Source organism: Piliocolobus tephrosceles, chromosome 2 (assembly GCF_002776525.5).
Source record: "Piliocolobus tephrosceles isolate RC106 chromosome 2, ASM277652v3, whole genome shotgun sequence".
NCBI lineage: Eukaryota > Metazoa > Chordata > Mammalia > Primates > Cercopithecidae > Piliocolobus > Piliocolobus tephrosceles.
Genome location: NC_045435.1, coordinates 126,537,996 through 126,561,513, shown reverse-complemented (window position 1 = coordinate 126,561,513; position 23,518 = coordinate 126,537,996).

The following is a 23,518-nucleotide window of genomic DNA, read 5'->3' as shown; positions in this document are numbered from 1 at the left end:
GCTGGGAATGAGGAACGAGTGCGCAAAGTAGTTGTTGACCAGGCAGCAATTAAGGTGTGTTTTGGATGGAAGGCTAGGTCCAGAGAAGGACGACAAAATAGAATAGATACCCCGCTGTGGATAAAAAATTAATTGTCCTACCCGCTACCAGGAGAGTTACTCACGGCTCGGCAAGGGTGATGGGGCTCCCCGAGTCTCGGCACCTTCAGTTGTCATCATCCAGATGTAGGAGCTGGAAGGAGCTCCCAGGATCCTGGGAAAGGGAGTCATGTCGAGACACGGCACCTGTTCCCAGGGTGGGGCAATCAGACTTCCAGTGTCTTTCCTGTTGGCAAATACGGCAGGGGGTTGCTGGTGGACGAGGGTTAGGGCATTCACTGCCCAATGTCCTGACGCCTTGTACTTATAGCAATGCTGCGTTGGGATTGAGGACCCCGTGGACACCTGTTGGCATAGAGTTCTGCCTTGCCACACCTATAGCAGGCTTCTTTTGTAACCTTGGAGTCTGCAGGGTGTGTATTCTCTGATCTGGTGTTAGACCAGGCTGTAAAGCCGCTGCTAGGAGCTGTAACTTCTGTTTGTGGCGAGCTTGTCACTGTGCTTCAGCCGTCTCCTCTCTGGAGTTATAGACCTTAAAGGCTAATTTAACCAGGTCTTGTATTGGTGCCTGAGGACCATCCTCTACCTGTTGAAGTTTTTTACAAATATCAGGAGCTCATTGAAAAATGAAGGAGGAGCGTAGGGCGAGGGTGAGGGTACGGAGACAGAAGGAAACCCTAGGTTCCCTTCCAGGTGAACAGAAAGGAATAAAGACTCCTCTTTTTTGGGTTCCTGTGAACCGGCATCCTTGACCAGTATAACCTGAACCAAAGAACACTGGATACACAAGTCGGGACGAGAGCGTAAGGCCCAAAAGCCTTCTATGTAATTAATATCTGAACACTTGCCTAGCCCCTGGCAGAAATTGCTGAGGTCAATCAGAACATTAAAGTCTACAGTGCCCTCTGGTGGCCACTGAGACTGATTATCTAGTTTCTATTGGGGCCACGCCACAGTGGAAGTGAAAATTAACCACTGTAAGGTTTTTAAATTGGTGAGGAGGTACCCTAAGGGGGTGCTATTCGGAAATTTGGACTGGAGGTTACCCATTTGTTTCCTCTTTACTTACACAATGGAGATCTCTGCCTGGCTTCAAAGCGTCCTTTCAAATCACCAGAGACAGACTGGAGGCTGTTGGAGCCAAGGCCGAGATTACTTTCAGGAGACGGTCGTCTCCACCCTGAACAGGTCTCCCGAGCCACTTGGTGGCTCAAAAGTAAGCCTCAGACCTGTGCAGGATTTTTAGCCAAGGGAGATAAAGAGGAGACAAGGGCACTTACCCCAGAAAGGCCATGAGAGTAAGGGAAGCAGGTCTCAGGTCCTGGTCCGTCTGTGGCGTAGGAGAAGGAGGAGGTTCCTCAACCCTCAGAGGCCAGAGGAGGGGTGTCCTCCCAGGTTTCAGCACCAACGGATTTGTTTTTCTAATAACCACCAGAGCGAGCACAAAAGAACCAGAGTGTAGGCAATGCTAAAAGCAAAACTGCAAATTTATTCTTTGGTCATCTAGCTCCAGGAAAAAAGGTGTGTAAGGTGACGTCTGTCGGCCTCCGGCAAAGGAGGCCAGGAGAGTCACCCAGGCAGAGTTCCTAATGCAGTCCCAGCAAGAGTAGCGGCTGAGGAAACCCACGCAGCACGCCTGCCAGTAGCAACATTTCCAGGAGTGGAAGGACAATAGGCAGGGCACGGGCATGTCAGTGGGGGGAAGGCTCCACAGGTGCCACCAGGTAAATCTTGGTCTCTTTGGATTGACATCACCTGGCTCATGTCTGGTTGGTCTTCACCTTCCCAGGCGCCAGCTGCATTTTCACGCACACGGGAAGAGTTGGTGATGAAGAACCCGGAAAACTGCCATCTTGCCTCCGTTTGTCCAAACGTTACTCAGTGGTATGTGTAATCATCTCACGTAGATAAAGCTTTCTTTGCATTATGCAGCCTGGAAACAGTAATGGACAAATCCATGAAGGGACCTTCGGGAGCACATTCAAGATTAGGGTGAAAAAGGAAATATGTTGTTATAAAAACTGGAAAGAAGCTTTCTGTGAATCTGCTCTTTGCTATGTTTATTCATCTCCCATAGATGAAGCTTTCTTTACATTATACATCTTGGAAACTCCCTCCTGGATGGATCCGTGTAGGGATATTTGGGATCACATTCGGGCCTACAGTGAAAGAAGAAATATAGTCAGATAAAAACTGGAGAGAAGCTTTCTGAACAACTGCTTGGAGAAGTGTGCATTCCACTCAGGAAATTAAACTTTCTTATCATCAGGCACAGTTTGAACACTGTTCCTGTAAAACCAAGAGAGTGATATTCAGAGCACATTGAAGACTATGGCAAAAAGTTAAATGTCGCCCAATAAAAAAGAGAAAGAAACACTCGAAGAAAATGCACTCTGAAATGTCCATTCTTTACACAGTTTTAAAGCTTACTCTACATTTCCCAGTTTGAAAGTCGGTCTTTGAGGGTTCTGCAAAGGAATCGTAAGTGGCAGCCGGAGGCCTGCATGAGGCAAGGAACTGTCTTCCTTCAAAAATCGGAGAGAAGCTTTCTGTGCAACTCTTTTGCGATGTTTGTATTCCTCTCGTAGAGTTAAATCATTCCGTAGGCTGAGCAGTTTGAAATCACTGTTTCTGTGGAATCTGAGAAAGGACATTTGGAAACACTCTTTAGAATATCCTGAAAAAGAAATAACCTCAGAGAGAAACTTTCTGTGAAACTGCTTTGTGTCACGTGAATTCCGCTCACACAGTTAAGCTTCTTTTTTCATTGAGCTGCATCATAACACGGTTTTCTTTGGTCTGATAATGGATATTCTGGAGAACATTGAGGCTTACGGTGAGAAAGGAAAGGTCTCCAGATAGAAAATGGAGACAGCTTTCTGAAAATCTGCTTTGTGACGTACGCATTCCACTCACAGTAATATACCTTTCTTCTCCTAGACTATTCCAGAATCTCTTTTGTAGGAAAAGCTACCAAGAGATATTTGGGAGTCTAGTGACGACTATCGTGAAAAAGGAAACATCCTCAGACAAAAACTGGAAAGAACATTTCTGTGAATCTGCTTTGTGTTAGATATATTTATTCGTCTCACATAGTTAAAACTTTAATTATATTACGCAGTTGGTAAACTCCGTCATGCACAGATCCACAAAGGGATGTTCTTGCGAACATACAGGCCTACGGTGAAAGAGGAGATATCTTCCGATAAAAACTTGGCAGAAACTTTCTGAGAAACTACTTTGTGATGTATGCATTCCACTCAGGGCGTTATACCTCTTTTCTCACAAGTCAGTGTTGGAAACCTATTCTTCTGAAACCAAAAAAGTGATTTTTCGGAAATCATTGAGGACTATGGCAAATAGTGAAATTTACTGAAATAAAATTGAGGAAGAAGCGTTCAAAGAATTTGCTCTCTGATATGTGCATTCAATTCACAAAGTTAATGCTTACTCTATGTTGCCCAGTTTCGTAACTCTGTTTTTGAAGAATCTGTGAAGGGATATTAAGTGATGCCTGGAGACTCGCGGTGAGTGAGTCTTCGGTTTGCACCTGCAGAGAAACGTTCTGAGCAGTGCTTCGTGATGTGTGTATTCGTCTTATTGAGTTAAACCATTCTTTGGATTGAGCAGATTGGAATCAGTGATTTTGTGGAAACTGAGGAAGGACATTTGGGAACGATACTTAGAATATGGAGAAAGAAATATCCTGAGGTAAAACTGAGAAGGAAGCTTTCTGTGAAACTACTCTTTGTCGTTCTATTTTCTCTCACTCAGATAAGCCTCTCTTTTCATTGAGCAGTTTTCTAGCCCTATACATATTTAGCGTGTGATGGAATATTCGAGAGCACTTTGAGGCTTACAGTGAAAAGGGAAATATGATCAGACTGAAACTGGAGAGAAGCTTTCCGAGGAACTGCTTTGTGACGTGTGCATTCCAGGCACAGTGTTATACCTCTCTTCTCATATAGCTTTGCGGAAACCCTTTTGGAGAAACAGGTACCAAGTGATATTCGGGAGCATGTTGATGCCGATGGTGAAAAGGGAAATAGCCTCAGACAGAACCTGGAAAGAATCTTTCTAGGAATGTACTCTGTGATATGTGTAATCATCTCACATAGATAAAGCTTCCTTTACATTATGCAGAGTGAAAATATCGTGGAGAAATCAAAGAAGGGACCTTCGGGAACACATTCTGGACTATGGTGAAAAAGAAAATATCTACAGATAAAAAGTGGAAAGAAGATTTCTGTGAATATGCCTTTTGATACATTTATTCATCTCACATAGATGAAGCTTTCTTTACATGACACAGCTTGGAAACTCCCTCGTGGATGGATCCACAAAGGGATATTTCGGATCACATTCAGGCCTATAGGAAGCTTTCTGTGAAACTGTTCTGTGTCGTCTTAAATCCTCTCGCTCAGTTAAGCCTCTAATTTCAATGAGCAGTTTTCTAACCCTGTATATGTTTAGCGTGTGGTGGGATATTTGGGAGCACTTTGAGGCTTACAGTGAAAAAGGAAATATATTCAGACCAAAACTGGAGAGAAGCTATCCGAGGAATTGCTTTGTGATGTGTGCATTTCACTCACAGTGTTTTACCTCTCTTTTCATACAGCATCAGGGAAACGTTTTGAAGAAACTTGTGCCAAGTGATATTCAGGAGCATGTTGATGTCTTTGGTGAAAAGGGAAATAGCCTCTGACAAAAACAGGAAATATTCTATCTAGAAAACTACTCTGTGATATGTGTAATCATCTCACATAGTTAAAGCTTTCTTTGCATTATGCAGTGAGGAATCTGTTATGGACGGATCTACGAAGAGACCTTCGGAAGCACATACAGGACTAGGGAGAAAAAGGAAATATCTTCAGATAAAAACTTGAAAGAAGCTTTCTGTGATTCTGCTTCTTGCTGTGTTTATTCATCTCACATAGATGAAGCTTTCTTTACATTACGCAGCTTAAAACTCCCTCGTGGATCGATCTGTGAAGGGATATTTGGAAATACATTTGGGCCTATGGTGAAATAGCAAATATAGTCAGATTAAAAACTGGAGAGAAGCTTTCTGAAAAACTGCTTTGTGATGTGAGCATTCTACTCAGGCAGCGATAACTTGCTTCTCATAAGGGAGAGTTTGAACACTGTTATTGTAAAACCAAAAGAGTGATATTCGGAGCACATTGAAGATTATGGAAAAAAGTGAAATGTCGTCCAAAGAAAAACAGAAAGAAGCACTAGAAGAAACTGCTCTCTGACATGTGCATTCTTTTCACAGAGTTAAAGCTTACTGCATATTTCCCAGTTTGAAAGTCGGTCTTAGAGGTTTCTGTGAATGGATACTAAGTGGCAACCTGAGGCCTGTCTGAGGCAAGGAAATGTCTTCCATTAAAAATAGGAGAGAAGCTTTCTACGTACCTCTTTTGTAATTTTTGTATTCATGTCATAGAGATAAGTCATTATTTGGATGGAGCAGTTTGACATCACTGTTTCAGTGGAATCTCAGAAAGGACATTTGGAAATGCTCTTTAGAATATCCTGAAAGAGAAATAATCTCAGAGAGAAACCAGAAGAAAGCTTTCTGTGAAACTGCTCTGTGTCACATGATTCTGCTCACACAGTTAAGCTTCTCTTTTCATTGAGCTGTATCATAACACTGTTTTTGCTTAGTCTGCAAAGGGATACTCTGGAGGTCTTAGAGGCTTATGGTGAGAAAGGAAACGTCTTCACATAGAAACTGGAGAGAAGCTTTCTTAGGAGCTGCTTGGTGACATGTGCATTCCACTCACAGAAATATACTTTTCTTCTCCTAGAGGATTCCAGAATCCCTTTTGGAGAAAAAGCTACCAAGAGATATTCGGCAGTATAGTGACTTCTCTAGTAAAAAAGGAAATATCCTCAGACAAACCTGGAAATGAAATTTCTGTGAAAGTGCTTTGCGTTAGATATATTTATTCATCTCCTAGAGTTAAAACATTAATTATATTAGGCAGTTTAGAAACTCCGTCATGCACAGATCCGTGAAGGGACATTCGGGAGCACATTCCAGCCTACGTTGAAAGAGGAGATATCTTCAGATAAAAACTGGATAGAAGCTTTCTAAGAAACTACTTTGTGATGTATGCATTCCACTCAGTGAGTTATACCTCTTTTCTCACAAGGCAGTGTTTGTACACTGTTCCTGTGAAACCGAAAAAGTGATATTTCAAAACGCATTGAGGACTATGGTGAAGAGTGAAATATACTGAAATAAAATTGAGGGAGAAGCATTCCAAGAATCTGCTCTCTGATATGAGCATTCCGTTCACAGAGTTAATGCTTACTCTATATTGCCCCAGCTTCGAAACAATGTCTTTGAAGAATCTGTGAAGGGATATTTAGTGACGCCCGAAGCTTGTGGTGAGTGAGTTAATGCCTTCCGATGAAACCTGCAGAGAAACGTTCTGAGCAACTGCTTTCTGATGTGTGTGTTCCTCTCCTAGAGTTAAATCAATCTTTGGATTGAGCAGCTCGATATCACTGTTTTTGTGGAATCTGAGGAAGGACATTTGGGAACAATTCTTACAATATGGAGAAAGAAATATCCCCAGGTAAAATCCAGAAAGAAGCTTTCTGTGAAACTGCTCTGTGTCATCTTAATTCCTATCACTTAGATAAGCCTCTCTTTTCATTGAGCAGTTTTCTATCCCTGTGTATGTTTAGTGTGTGATGGGATATTAGGGAGCACTTTGAGTCTAATGGTGAAAAAGAAAATATGTTTAGACCGAAACTGGAGAGAAGCTTTCCGAGGAACTGCTTTGGACGTGTGGATTCCAGTCACAGTGTTATACCTCTCCTCTCATACATCGTCTGGGAAACCCTTTTGGAGAAACAGGTACCAAGTGACATTCCGGAGCATGTTGATGCTAATGGTGAAAAGGGAAATAGCCTCAGACAAAAAGTGGAAGGAAGCTTTCTAGGATACTACTCTGTGATATGTGTAATCATCTCACATAGATAAAGCTTTCTTTACATTACGCAGCTTGGAAACTGTGATGGACGGATCCACAAAGGGACCTTTGGGAGCAAATCTGGACTATGGTGAAAAAATAAATATTTTCAGATAAAAAGTGGAAAGAAGCTTTCTGTGAATCTGCTTTTTGCTATGTTTATTCATCTCACGTAGATGAAGCTTTCTTTACATTACACAGCTTGGAAACTCTTTCTCCATATTCTAAGGATGTACTTCCTCAGATTCCACAAAAACAGTGATTTCCATCTGCTCAATCCAAAGAATGGTTTAACACTTTGAGACGAATACAAACATTAGAAAGCAATTGCTCAGAACGTTTCTCAGAAGGTTTCATCAGAAGATGTTTCCTCGCTCACCACAAGCCTCTGAGCGTCACTAAATATCCCTTCACAGATTCTTCAAAGACAGAGTTTCGAAACTGGACAACATAGAGTAAGCATTAATTTTGTGAAGTGAATGCATTTATCAGACAGCAGATTCTTGGAAGGCTTCTTCCTCTATTTTATTTCAGTATATTTCACTATTCACCATAGTCAGCAATGCGTTCCGAAATATCACTTTTTCTGTTTCACAGGAAAAGTGTTCAAACACTGCCTTGTGAGAAAAGAGGTATAAATCCCTCAGTGGAATGCATACATCACAAAGCAGTTTCTCAGAAAGCTTCTATCCAGTTTTTATCTGAAGATATCTCCCCTTTCACTGTAGGCCTGAATGTGCTCCCGAAAGGCCCTTCACGGATCTGTGAATGATGGAGTTTTCAAACTGCATAATGTAACTAAAGTTTTAACTATGCGAGGTGAATAAATATATCTAGCCCAAAGCAGTTTCACAGAAATCTTCTTTCCAGTTTTTGTCTGAGGATATTTTCTTTTGCAACGTAGTCATCACTATACTCCTGAATATATCTTTTTAGCTTTTTCTCCAAAAGGGATTCCAGAATCCTCTAGGAGAAGAAAGGTATATTACTTTGAGTGGAATGCACAGGACAAAGCGGCTCCTCAGAAAGCTTCTCTCCAGTTTCCATCTGAAGACGTTTCCTTTCGCATCATAAATCTCAAAACCCTCCAGAATATCCCATCACAGACTAAACAAAAACAGTGTTGTGATACAACTCAATGAGAAGTGAAGCTTAACTGGGTCAGCGGAATTCACGTTACACAAAGCAGTTTCACAGAATGCTTCCTTCTGGTTTCTTTCTGAGGTTATTTCTTTTTCAGGATATCCTAAAGAGCGTTTCCAAATTTCCTTTCTCAGATTCCACAGAAACAGTGCTTTCAAACTTCTCTATCCAAAGAATGTTTTAACTCTATGAGATGAATAGAAACATCAAAAAAGAGTTGCACAGAAAGTTTCTCTCCGATTTTCGATGGAAGACATTTCCTTGCCTCACACAGTCCTCCAGTCGCCACTTACAATCCTTTTGCAGAAACCTCAAAGATCAACTTTCAAACTCGGAAATGTAGACTAAGCTTTAACACTGTGAAAAGAATGCACATGTCAGAGAGCCGTTTCTTCGAGTGCTTCTTTCTGTTTTTTATTCGACGACATTTCACTTTTTGCCATAGTTTTCAGCTTGCTCTGAATATCACTCTATTGGTTTACAGAGTGTTCATACTGTGCCTTATGTGAAGAATGTTATAAATCCCTGAGTGGAATGCACACATCACCAAAATGTTTCTCATAAACCTTTTCTCCAGTTTTTATCTGACTATATTTCCTCTTCCACCATAGGCCTGAAGGTGATGCCATATATCCCTTCACAGATCCATCCACGAGCGAGTTTCCAAGCTGCGTAATGTAAAGAGAGCTTCGTCTTTGTGAGATGAATAAACATAGCAAAAAGCATATTCACAGAAAGCTTCTTTCCAGTTTTTATCTGAAGATATTTCCTTTTTCACCCTAGTCCAGAAAGTGCTCTCAAACGTTCCTTCGTGCATCCGTCCATGACAGTTTCCAAGCTGTGTAATGTAAAGAAAGCTTTATCTAAGTTAGATCATTACACATATTACAGAGTAGTTTCCTAGAAATTTTCTTTCCAGTTTTTGTCTGAGGCTATTTCCCTTGTCATCATCGGCATCAACATACTCCTGAATATCACTTGGTACCTGTTTCTCCAAAAGGATTTCCCTGACACTGTATGAGAAGAGAGATATAACACTGTATCTGAAATGCACACATCACAAAGCAGTTACTCGGAAGTTTCTCTCCATTTTCGGTCTGGACATATTTCCCTTTTCACCATCAGCCTAAATGTGCTCCCGAATATCCCATCACATATTAGACATACACAGGGCTAGAAAAGTGTTCAATGAAAAGAGATGCTTACTGAGTGAGAGGAATTAAGACGATAAAGAGCAGTTTCACGAAAAGCTTCCTTCTGGATTTTATCTCAAGATATTGCTTTCTCCATATTCTAGAGATCATTCCCAAATGTCCTTCCTCAGATTCTGCAAAAAGAGTGATTTCAAGCTGCTAAATCGAAAGAGGGTTTATCTCTATGAGACGAATACACACATCGCAAAGCAGGTGCTCAGAAGATTTCTCTGCAGGTTTCACCGGAAGAGGTTTCCTCGCTCACCAGAAGCCTCCAGGCGTCACTAAATATTCCTTCACAGATTCTTCAAAGACAGAGTTTTAAAACTGGGCAACATAGAGTAAGCATTAACTCTGTGAAGTGAATTCACATAACAGAGAGCAGATTCTTGTAACGCTTCTTCCTTGATTTTATTTCAGTGTATTTAACTATTCGCCAGAGACCTCAATGCATTCCGAAATATCACTTTTTCGGTTTCACAGGAAGAGAGTTCAAACACTGCCTTGTTAGAAAGGACATATAACAACCTCTGTGGAATGCATACATCACAAAGTAGTTTCTCAGAAAGCTTCTAGCCAGCTTTTATCTGAAGATATCTCCTCTTTCACTGTAGGCCATTATGTGGTCCTGAATATCCCTTTGTGGATCTGTGCATGACGGAGTTTTCAAACTGCATAGTATAATTAAAGGCTTAAGTATAAGAGAAGAGGAAATATGTCTAACACAAAGCAGCTTCACAGAAATCTACTTTCCGGTATTTGTCTAATGATGTTTCTGTTGACCACAGTCATCGCTATACTCCCAAATATTTCTTGGTAGCTGTTTCTCCAAAAGGGATTCTGGAATCCTCTAGGAGAAGAAAGGTATATTTCTGTGAGTGGAATGCACCCGTCACAATGCAGATCCTCAGAAAACTTCTCTCCAGTTTCTATCTGAAGACGTTTCCTTTCTCACCATGACTCTCAAATCATTCCTGAATATCCCTTCGCAGTCTAAACAAAAACAGTGTTATGATACCGCTCAATGAAAACAGAAGCTTAACTGTGTGAGCAGAATTCACGTGACACAGTGAAGTTTCACAGAAAGCTTCCTTCTGATTTCTCTCTGAGGTTATTTCTTTTTCAGGGTGTTCTAAAGAGCGTCTCCAAATGTCCTTTCTCAGATTACACAGAAACAGTGATTTCAAACTGCTCAATCCAAAGAATGATTTAATGCTATGAGATGAATACAAACATTACAAAATAGTTGCACAGAAAGCTTCTCTCTGATTTTCAATGGAAGATATTTCCTTGCCTCACACAGGCCTCCAGTCACCACATACAAACCCTTCAAAGAACCTCAAAGATTGACTTTCAAACAGGGAGCATGTTGATGCCGATGGTGCAAAGGGAAATAGCCTCAGACAAAAACTGGAAAGAAGCTTTCTAGGAAACTACTCGGTGATGTGTGTAATCATCTCACATAGATAAACGTTTCTTTACATTACGCAGGTTGGAAACTGTCATCGACGGATCCATGAAGGGAGCTTTGGGAGCACATTCTGGACTATGTTGAAAAAGGAAATATCTTCAGATGAAAACTGGAAAGAAACTTTCTCTGAATCTGTTTTTTTTTCTATGTTTATTCATTTCACATAGATGAAGCTTTCTTTACATTATGCAGCTTGGAAACTCCCTCGTGGATGGATCAGTGAAGGGATATTTGGGATCACATTCAGCACTATGGTGAAAGAGGAAATATCGTCAGATAGAACCTGGAGAGAAGCTTTCTGAGAAACTACTTTTTGATGTGTGCATTCCACTCAGGGAGTTATACTTTTCTTCTCGTAAGGCACAGTTTGAACACTGTTCCTGTAAAACCAAAAGAATGATATTCAGAGCACATTGAAGACTGTGGCAAAAAGTGAAATGTCATCCAATAAAAAACAGAAAGAAGGACTCAAAGAAATTGCTCTCTGACATGTCCATTCTTTTCACAGTGTTAAAGCTTACTCTATATTTCCCAGTTGGAAAGTTGGTCTTTGAGGTTTCTGCGAAAGGATAGTAAGTGGCAACTGGAGGCCAGTGTGAGGCAAGGAAATGTCTTCCATCAAGAATCGGAGAGAAGCTTTCTGCACAACTCTTTTGTGATGTTTGTATTCATCTCACAGAATTAAATCATTCTTTGGATTGAGCAGTTTGAAATCACTGTTTCTGTGGAATCTGAGAAAGGACATTTGGAAACGCTCTATAGAATATCCTGAAAAAGAAATAACCACAGAAAGAAACCAGAAGGAAGCTTTCTGTGAACCTGCTCTGTGTCACGTGAATTCCGCTCGCACAGTTAAGCTTCTCTTTTCATTGTGCTGTATCATAACGCTGTTGTTGTTTAGCCTGTGAAGGGATATTCTGGAGGGCTTTGAGGCTTATGGTGAGAAAGGAAACATCTTCAGATAGAAACTGGAGAGAAGCTTTCTGTGGAGCTGCTTTGTGATGTGTGCATTGCACTCACAGAAATATACCTTTCTTCTTCTAGAGGATTCTGGAATCTCTTCTGGAGAAAAAGATACAAAACAGATATTGGGGAGCATAGGAAAGGCTATGGTTGAAAAGGAAATATCCTCATACAAAAACTGGAAAGAAGATTTCTGTAAAACTGCTTTGTGTTAGATGTATTTATTCGTCTCACATAGTTAAAACTTTAGTTATATTATGCAGTTTGGAAACTCGGTCATGCACAGATCCACAAAGGGACGTTCGGGAGCACATTCAGACATACAGTGTAAGAGGAGATATCTTCAGATAAAAACTGGATAGAAGCTTTCTGAGAAACTATTTGTGATGTATGCATTCCACTCAGGGAGTTATACCTTTTTTCTCACAAGGCAGTGTTTGAACACTGTTCCTGTGAAAACGAAAATGTGATATTTCAGAATGCATTGAGATCTATGGCGAATAGTGAAATATACTGAAAGAAAATCAAGGAAGAAGGGCTCCAACAATCTGCTCTCAGATATGTGCATTCACTTCACAGAGTTAATGCTTACTCTATATTGCCCAGTTTCAAAATTCTGTGTTTGAAGAATCTGAGAAGGGATATTTAGCGACGCCCGGAGGCTTGTGGTGACCGAGGAAACGCCTTCCAATGAAACCTGCAGAGAAACGTTCTGAGCAACTGCTTTGCAATGTGTGTATTCGTCTCATTGAGTTAAGCCATTCTTTGGATTGAGCAGCTTGAAATCACTGTTTTTGTGGAATCTGAGGAAGGACATTTGGAAATGATCCTTAGAATATGGAGAAAGAATTATCCTCAGGTAAAATCCAGAAGGAAGCTTTCTGTGAAACTGCTCTGTGTCGTCTTAATTCCTCTCACTCAGATAAGCCTCTCTTTTCATTGAGCAGTTTTCTAGCCCTGTGTATGTTTAGCATGTGATGGGATATTAGGGAGCCCTTTGAGGCTAATGGTGAAAGATGAAATATATGCAGACCGCAACTGAAGAGAAGCTTACCGAGGAACTGCTCTGTGACGTGTTCATTCCAGTTACAGTGTTATGCCTCTTTTTTCATACAGCGGTGGGGAACACTTTTGGAGAAACAGCTACCAAGTGATATTCGGGATCATGTTGGTGCTGCTGGTGAAAAGGGAAATAACCTCAGACAAAAAGTGGAAAGAAGCTTTCTAAGAAAATACTCTTTGATATGAGTAATCATCTCACAAAGGTAAAGCTCTCTTTACATTATGCAGCTTGGAAACTGCCATGGCCGGATTCACGAAGGGATCTTCCGGAGCACATTCTGGACTATGATGAAAAAGGAAATATCTTCAGATAAAAATAGGAAAGAAGCTTTCTGTGAATCTGCTTTTTGCTCTGTTTATTCATCTCACATAAATGAAGCTTTGTTTACATTACGCTGCTTGGAAACTCCCTTGTGGATGTTTGGGATCACATTCGGGCCTATGGTGAAATAGGAAACATAGTCAGATAAAATGTTGAGAGATGCTTTCTGAGAAACTGCTTGGTGATGTGTGCATTCCACTCAGGGAGTTATAACTTTCTTCTCATAAAGCACAGTTTGAACGCTGCTCCTGTAAAACCTAAAGAGTGATATTCGGAGCAATTGAAGACTGCCAAAAAGTGAAATGTTGTCCAATAAAAAACATTTGCTAGTTTCAGAGTCGGTCTTTCAGGGTTCTGGAAAGGGATAGTAAGTGGCAACCGGAGGCCTCTGTGAGGCAAGGAAATGTCTTCCCTCGAAAATTGGAGAGAAACTTTCTTTGCAACTCTTTTGTGATGTTTGTATTCATTTCATAGAGTTAAATCATTCTTTGGATTGAGCAGTTTGAAATCACTGTTTCTATGGAATCTGAGAAAGCACATTTGGAAAAAATAGAATATCCTGAAAAAGAAATAACCTCAGAGAGAAACCACAAGGAAGATTTAGTGGAACTGCTCTGTGTCCCGTGAATTCTGCTCACACAGTTAGGCTTCCCTTTTCATTGAGCTGTATCATAAGACTGTTTTTGTTTAGTCTGCAAAGGGATATTCTGGAACCCTTTGAGGCTTACGGTGAGAAAGGAAACGTCTTTAAATAGAAACTGTAAAGAAGTTTTTTGAGGAGCTGCTTTCTGACATGTGCATTCCACTCACAGAGATACACCTTCCTTCACATACATGATTCTGGAATCCCTTTTCGAAAAAAAAGCCACCAAGAGACACTCGGGAGTATAGGGAGGGCTATGGTGAAAAAGGAAATATCTTCAGAGAAAAACTGGAAAGAATATTTCTGTGAAACTGTTTTGTGTTAGATATATTTATTCATCTTGCATAGTTAAAACTTTTTTTATATTACACAGTTTGCAAACTCCGTCATACTCAGATCCACGAAGGGACATTCTGGAGAACATTCAGCCCTATGGTGAAAGAGGAGATATTTTCAGATAAAAACTGGATAGAAGCTTTCTGAGAAACTACTTTGTGATGTATGCATTCCACTCAGGGAGGGATACCTCTTTTCTCACCAGGCAGTGTTTGCACACTGTTTCTGTCAAACCGAAAAAGTGATATTTCGGTTCACATTAAGGACTATGGCAAATTGTGAAATATACTGAAATTAAATTGAGGAAGAAACGTTCCAAGAATCTGCTCTATGATATGTGCATTCACTTCACAGTGTTTATGCTTACTGTATGTTGCCCAGTTTCAAAACTCTGTTTTTGAAGAATCTGTGAAAGGATATTTAGTGACGCCCAGAGGATTGTGGTGAGTGAGGTAATGTCTTCTCATCAATCTTGCAGAGAAACTTTCTGAGCAACTGCTTTTGGATGTGTGTATTTGTCTCAAAGAGTTAAACAATTCTTTGGATTGAGCAACTTGAAGTCACTCTTTTTATGGTATCCGAGGAAGGACATTTGTGAATGACTCTTAGAATATGAAGAAAGAAATATCCTCCAGAAAAATCCAGTAGAAAGCTTTCTGTGAAACTACCCCATGTCATCTTCATTCCTTTCACACAGTTAAGCCTCTCTTTTCATTGAGCAGTTTTTTAACCCTGTGTATGTTCAGCATGTGATGGGATATTTGGGAGCACTTTGAGGCTAACAGTGAAAAAGGAAATATGTTCAGACCGAAACTGGAGAGAAGCTTTCTGAGGAACTGGTTTGTGACGTGTGCATTCCAGTCACTATGTTATACGTCTCTTCTCATACAGTGACGGGGAAACCCTTTTGGAGAAACAGGTACCAAGTGATATTCAGGAGCATGTTGATGCCAATGGTGAAAATAGGAAATAGCCTCAGACAAAACCTGGAAAGACGCTTTGTAGGAAACTACTCTGTGATATGTGTAATCATCTCACATAGTAAAGCATTCTTTACATTACACACCTTGGAAACTGTCATGGATGGATCCACAAAGGGACATTTGGGAGCACATTCAGGACTATGGTGAAGAAGGAAATATCTTCAGATAAAAACTGGAAAGAAGCTTTCTGTGAATCTGCTTTTTGCTATGTTTATTCATCTCACATAGGTGAAGTTTTCTTTACATTACACAGCTTGGAAACTCCCTCATGGATGGATCCGTGAAAGGATATTTGGGATCACATTCGGGCCTATGGTGAAATAGGAAATATAGTGAGATAAAAACTGGAGAGAAGCTTTCTGAGAAACTACTTCATGATGTGAGCATTCCACTCAGGTAGTTGTAACTTTCTTCTCATAAGGCAGAGATTGAACACTGTTCCAGTAAAACCAGAAGAGTGGTATTTCGAGCACGTTGAAGACTACGGCAAAAACTGAAATGTCATCCAATAAAAAAGAGAAGGAAGTACTCGAAGAAACTGTTCTCTGACATGTCCATTCCTTTCACAGTGTTAAAGCTTCCTCTACATTTCCCAGTTGGAAAGTTGGTTTTCAGGGTTCTGAAAAGAGATACTAAGTAGCAACCGGATTCCTATGTCGAGCAAAGAAATGTCTTCTATCGAAAATTGCAGAGAAGCTTTCTGCGCAACTGTTTTGTGATGTTTGTATTCATCTCATGGAGTTAAATCAATCTTTGGAATGAAATTTTCAAATCACTCTTTCTGTGGAATCTGAGAAAGGTCATTTGGAAACACTCTTTAGAATATCCTGAAAAAGAAATAACCTCAGAGAGAAACCAGCAGGCAGCCATCTGTGAAACTGCTCTGTGTCAAGTGAATTCCGCTCACACAGTTAAGCTACACTTTTCATTGAGCAGTATTACAACACTGTTTTTCCTTAGTTTGCGAAGGGATATTTAGGAGCGCTTTGAGGCTTACAATGAGAAAGGAAACATCTTCAAATAGTAACTGGAGAGAAGCTTTCCGAGGAGCTGCTTTGTGACACGTGCATTTCACTGTCAGAAATATACCTTTCCTCTCCTAGAAGATTGGAGAATCCCTTTTGGAGAAAGAGCTACCCAAAGACATTCAGGGGTATAGGGACGGCTATGGTGAAAAAGGAAATATTCTCAGAAAAAAGCTGAAAATAAGATTTCTGTGAAACTGCTTTATGTTAGATATATTTATTCATCTTGCATAGTTAAACTTTTCTTTTATCACGCAGTTTGGAAACTCCGTAATGCATGGATTTGCGAAGGGACATTATGGAGCACATTGAGGCCAACGGTAAAAGAGGAGAAACCTTCAGATAAAACTGGATAGAAGCTTTCCAAGAAACTAGTTTTTGATGTATGCATTCCACTCTGGGAGTTATACCTCTTTTCTCACAAGGAAATGTTGGAACACTGTTCCTGTGAAACCGAAAAAGTGATATCTCGAAACGCATTGAGGACCATGGCGAATAGTGAAATATACTGAAATAAAATCGAGGAAGAAGAGTTTCAAGAATCTGCTCTTTGATATGTGCACTCACTTCACAGTGTTAATGCTTACTCTTTGTTGCCCAGTTTCGAAACTCTGTCTTCAAAGAATCTATGAAGGGATATTTAGTGACGCCTGGAGTCTTGTGGTGAGCAAGGAAACATCTTCTGATGAAACCTGCAGAGAAACTTTCTGAGCAACTGCTTTGGGATCTGTGTATTTGTCTCATACCCTTAAACCATTCTGTTGATTGAGCAGCTTGAAATCACTCTTTCTGTGGAATCTGAGGAAGGACATTTGGGAACGATCCTTAGAAGATGGAGAAAGAAATATCCACAGGTAAAATCCAGAAGGAAGCTTTCTGTGAACTACTCTGTGTCATCTTAATTTTCTCACTCTGATAGGAGTCTCTTTTCATTGAACAGTTTTGTAGCTCTGTGTATGTAGCACGTGTGATGGGATATTCGGGAGCACACTGAGGCTAACGGTGTAAAAGGAAATATGTTGAGACCGAGACTGGAGAGAAGCTTTCTGAGGAACTGCGCTGTGACGTGTGCATTTCAGTCACAGTGTTATACCTCTCTTCTCATACAGCATAAGGGAAACTCTTTTGGAGAAACGGGTACCAAGAGATATTCGGGAGCATGTTGATGCCAATGGTGAAAAGAGAAATAACCTCAGACAAAAACTGCAAAGAAAATTTCTAGGAAACTACTCTGATAGGAGTAACCATCTCACATAGATAAAGCTAGCTTTCTTTACATTACGCAACTTGGAAACTGTCTTGGACAGATCCACGAAGGGACCTTCGGGTGCACATTTTGGACAATGTTGAAAAAGGATATATCTTCAGATAAAAACTGGAAAGAAGAATTCTGTGAATCTGCTTATTGTTATGTTTCTTCATCTCACATAGATGAAGCTTTCTTTACATTATGCAGCTTGGAATCTCCCTCTTGGATAGATCCGAGAAGAAATATTTGGGATCATATTCGGACCTGTGGTGAAATAGGAAATATAGTCAGATAAAAACTGGTGAGGAGCTTTCTGAGAAACTGCTTGGTGATGTGTGCTTTCCATTCAGGGAGTTATAACTTTCTCCTCATAAAGCACAGTTGGAACACTGTTCCTGTAAAACCGAAAGAGTGATATTCGGAGCACATTGAAAACTATGGTAAAAAGTGAAATGTTGTCCAGTAAAAAACAGAAGGAAGCACTAGAAGGAAGTGCTCTCTAACATGCCCATTCTTTACACAGGGTTAAAGTTTACTCTACATTTCCCAGTTTAAAAGTCGGTCTTTGCGTTTTGTGCGAAGTGATAGTAGGTGGTGACCTGAGGCCTGTGTGAGGCAAGGAAATGTCTTCCATCGAAAATTGGAGCGAAGCTTTCTACGCAACTTTTTGTGATGTTTGTATTCATCTCATATTGCTAAATCATTCTTTGTATTGAGCAGTTTGAAATCAGTGTTTCTGTGGAATCTGAGCAAGGACATTTGGAAACGCTCTTTAGAATATCCTGAAAAAAAAAAAAATGACCTCAGAGAGAAACCAGAAGGGGCATTCTGTGAACCTGCTTGGTGTCACGTCAATTCCACTGACACAGTTCAGCTTCTCTATTCATTGAGCTGTATCATAACACTGTTTTTGATTAGTCTGCGAAGGGATATTCTGAAGGGCTTTGAGGCTTACGGTGAGAAAGGAAACTTCTTCAGATAGAAACTGGAGAGAAGCTTTCTGAGGAGCTGCTTTGTGATGTGTGCCTTCCACTCACAGAAATATAGTTTTCTTCTCCTAGAGGATTCCAGAATCCCTTTTGGAGAAAAAAAAAGCAACCAAGAGATATTTGGGAGAATAGCGACAACTATGGTGTAACAGGAAATATCCTCAGACAAAAACTGGAAAGAAGATTTCTGTGAAACTGCTTTGTGTTAGATATATTTATTCGTCTCGCATTGTTAAAACTTTAATTATATTATGCAGTTTGGAAACTCTGTCAAGCACAGATCTGCAAAGGGACATTCAGGAGCTCATTCAGGCCTACGGTGAAAGAGGAGATATCTTCAGATAAAAACTGGCTAGAAGCTTTCTGAGAAACTACTTAGTGATGTATGCATTCCACTCAGCGCGTTACACTTCTTTTCTCACAAGACAGTGTTTGAACACTGTTCCTGTGAAACCAAAAAAGTGATATTTTGGAACGCATTGAGGACTATGGCGAATAGTGAAATATCCTGAAATAAAATCGAGGAAGAAGCGTTACAAGAATCTGCTCTCTGATATGTGCATTCACTTCACATAGTTAATGCTTGCTTTATGTTGCCCAGTTTCGAAATTCTGTCTTTGAAGAATCTATGAAGGGATATTTAGTGATACCCGGAGGCTTGTGGTGAGTGAGAAAATGTGTTCCGATGAAACCTGCAGAGAAACGTTTTGAGCAACTGCTTTGCAATATGTGTATTCGTCTCCTAGAGTTAATTCATTCTTTGGATTGAGCAGCTTGAAATCACTGTTTTTGTGGCATCTGAGGAAGGACATTTGGGAACGATCCTTAGAATATGTAGAAAGAAATATCCTCAGGTAAAATCCAGAAGGAAGTTTTCTGTTAAACTGCTCTTTGTCGTCTTAATTCCTCTCACTCAGATAAGCCTCTCTTTTCATTGAGCAGTTTTCTAGCCTTGTGTATGTTTTGCGTGTGATGGGATATTCTGGAGCACTTTGAGGCTAACGGTGAAATAGGAAATATGATCAGACCGAAACTGGAGGGAAACTTTCTGAGGAACACTTTTGTGACATGTGCATTCCAGTCACCTTGTTATACCTCTCTTCTCATACAGAGTCACAAAACCCTTTTCGAGAACAGGTACCAAGTAATATTCGGGAGCATCTTGATGCCGATGGTGAAAAGGGAAATAGCCTCAGGCAAAAACTGGAAGGAAGCTTTCTAGGAAACTGCTCTGTGATATGTGTAATCATCTCACATAGATAAAGCTTGTTTACATTATACAGCTTGGAAACTGTCATGGATGCATCCACAAAGGGACCTTCGGGAGCACATTCTGGACTCTGGTGAAAAAGGAATTATCTTCATATAAAAATCGGAAAGAAGATTTCTCTGAATATGCTTTTTGATACGTTTATTTATATCACATAGATGAAGCTTTCTTTACATGACGCAGCTTGGAAACTCCCTCGTGGATGGATCCACGAAGGGATATTTGGGATCACATTCGGGCCTATGGTGAAATAGGAAACATTGTCAGAAAAAAACTGGAGAGAAGCTTTCTGAGAAACAGCTTGAAGATGTGCTCATTCCACTCCCGGACTTATAACATTCTTCTCATAAGACACAGTTTGAACATTGTTCCTGTAAAACCGAAAAAGTGATATTCAGAGAACATTGAAGGCTATGGCCAAAAGTGAAATGTCGTCAAATAAAAAACAGAAAGAAGCACTCGAAGAAAATGCAATCTGACATGTCCATTCTCTTCACAGGGTGAAATCTTACTCTACATTTCCCAGTTTGAAAGTTGGTCTTTGAGGGTTCTGTGAAGGGATAGTAATTGGAGACCGGAAGCTTGTGTGAGGCAAGGAAAAGTCTTTCATTGAAAATCGGAAAGAAGCTTTCTGTGCAACTGTTTTGTGATGTTTGTATTCATCTCATAAAGTTAAATCATTCTTTGGATGGAGCAGTTTGAAACCCTGTTTCTGTGGAATCTGAGAAAGACATTTGGAAACGCTCTTTAGAATATCCTGAAAAAGAAATAATCTCAGAGAGAAACCAGAAGGAAGCTTTCTGTGAAACTGCTCTGTGTCACATGAATTCCGCTCACACAGTTAAGCTTCTCTTTTCTTTGAGCTCTATCATAACTCTGTTTTTGTTTAGTCTGCAAGGGGATATTCTGGAGGGCTTTGAGGCTTACAGTGAGAAAGGAAACGTCTTCAGATAGAAACTGGAGAGAAGCTTTCTGAGGAGGTGCTTTGTGACGTTTGCATTCCCCTCACAGAAATATACCTTTCTTCACCTACAGGATTCTGGAATCCCTTTTGGAGCAAAAGCTACCAAGAGAAATTCGGGAGTATAGCGACGACTGTGGTGAAAAAGGAAATATCCTCAGACAAAAACTAGAAAGAAGATTTATGTGAAACTGCTCTGTGTTAGATATATTTATTCATCTCGAATAGTTAAAACTTTAATTATATTATGCAGTTTGGAAACTCTGTTATGCACAGTCCTGCAAGGGATGTTTGGGAGCACATTCAGGCCTACAGTGAAAGAGAAGATATCTTCAGATAAAACCTGGATGGAAGCTTTCTGAGAAACTACTTTGTGATGTATGCATTTCAATCAGGGAGTTATACCTCTTTTCTCACAAGGCAGTGTTTGAAAACTGATCCTCTGAAACCTAAAAAGTGATATTTCAGAATGCTTTGAGGACTATGGTGAATTGTGAACTACAATGAAATAAAATTGAGGAAGACGCATTCCAGGAATCTACTCTCTGATATGTGCCTTCACTTCACAGGGCTAATAATTACTCTATGTTGTCCAGTTTCGAAACTCTGTCTTTGAAGGATCTGTGAAGGGATATTTAGTGATGCTCAGTGGCTTGTGTTGAGCGAGGAAACGTGTTCCCATGAAAACTGCAGAGAAACGTTCTGAGCAACTGCTTTGTGATGTGTTTATTGGTCTCATAGCATTAAAACATTCCTTGGATTGAGCAGCTTGAAATCACTGTTTTTGTAGAATCGGAGGAAGGATATTTGGGAGCGATCCTTGGAATATGGAGAAAGAAATATCCTCAGGTAATATCCAGAAGGAAGCTTTCTGTGAAACTGCTCTGTGGCGTCTTAATTTCTCTCACTCAGATAAGCCTCTCTTTTCATTGAGCAGTTTTCTAGCCCTGTGTATGTTTAACGTGTAATGGGATATTCGGGAGCACTTTGAGGCTAACGGTGAAAAAGGAATTATGCTCAGACAGGAACAGGAGAGAAGCTTTCCCAGGAACTGCTTTGTGACGTGTGTATTCCACTCACAGTATTTTACCTCTCTTCTCATACAGTGTCGGGGAAAGTCTTTTGGAGAAACAAGTACCAAGTGATATCTGGGAGCATGGTGATGCCGATGGTGAAAAGGGAAATAGCCTGAGACAAAAACTAGAAAGAAGTATTCCAGGAAACTACTCTGTGATATGTTTAATCATCTCACATAGATAAAGCTTTCTTTACATTACGCAGCTTGGAAACTGTCATGGAAGGATCCACAAAGGGACCTTCGAGAGCACATTGAGGTTTATGGTGAAAATTGAAATATCTTCAGAAAAATACTGGAAAGAAGCTTTCTGTAAATCTACTTTTTGCTATGTTTAATCATCTTACATACGTGAAGCTTTCTTTACATTGCAGAGCTTGGAAACTCCCTCGTGGATGTATCCGCGATGGGATATTTGGGATCACATTCGGGCCTATGGTGAAATAGGAAAAATAGTCAGATAAAAACTGGAGAGAAGTTTTCTGAGAAACTGCTTGGTTATTTGTGCATTTCACTCGGGCAGCTATAACTTTGTTCTCATGAGGCACAGTTTGAACTCTCTTCCTGTAAAACCAAAAGAGTGATATTCGGAGCTCATTGAAGACTACGGCAAAAAGTCAAATTTCGCCCAATAAAAAAACAGAAAGAAGCACTCGAAAAAGCTGCTCTCGGACATGTCCATTCTTTTCACATGGTTAAAGCTTCCTCTACATTCCCCAGTTTGAAAGATGGTCTTTGAGATTCCTACGAAGTGGCAACCAGAATCCTGTGTCAAGCAAGGAAATGTGTTCCATTGAAAATTGGAGAGAATCTTTCCGTGCAACACTTTTGTGATGTTTGTATTCATCTCATAGCGTCATATGATTATTTGGATTGAGCAATTGAAATCATTGTTTCTGTAGATTCTGAGAAAGGATATCTGGAAACGGTATTTAGAATATCCTGAAAAAGTAGTAACCTCAGAGAAAACCAGAAGGAAGATTTCTGTGAAACTCCTCTGTGTCACATAAATTCTGCTCACACCGTTAACCTTCTCGTTTCATACAGCAGTATCATAACACTGTTTTTGTTTGGAAGATTTCTGTGAAACTGCTTTGTGTTAGATATTTTTATTCGTCTCGCATACATAAAACTTTAATTATATTACGCAGTTTGGGAACTTCGTCATGCACAGATCCGCGAAGCAGCATTCTGGAGCACATTCATATCTACAGTGAAAGAGGAGATATCTTCAGATAAAACCTGGATAGAAGCTTTCTGAGAAACTACTTTGTGATGTATGCATTTCACTCAGGGAGTTATACCTCTTTTCTCACAAGGCAGTGTTTGAACACTGTTCCTGTGAAACCAAAAAAGTGATATTTTGGAACGCATTGAGGACTAGGGCGAATAGTTAAATATACTGAAATAAAATCGAGGAAGAAGTGTTTCAAGAATCTGCTCTCTGATATGAGCATTCACTTCACAGAGTTAATGCTTTCTCTATGTTGCCCAGTATCAAAATTGTGTCTTTGAAAAATCTGTGAAGGGATATTTAGTGATGCCCGGAGGCTTGTAGTGAGTGAAGATATGCCTTCCGATGAAACCTGCAGAGAAACTTTCTAAGCAACTGCTTTGCAACGTGTGCATTCATGTCATAGAGTTAAACCATTCTTTGGATTGAGCAGCTTGAAATCAGTTTTTTTTTTTTTTTTTTTTTTTTTGTGGAATCTGAGGAAGGACATTTGGGAACGATCCTTAGAATA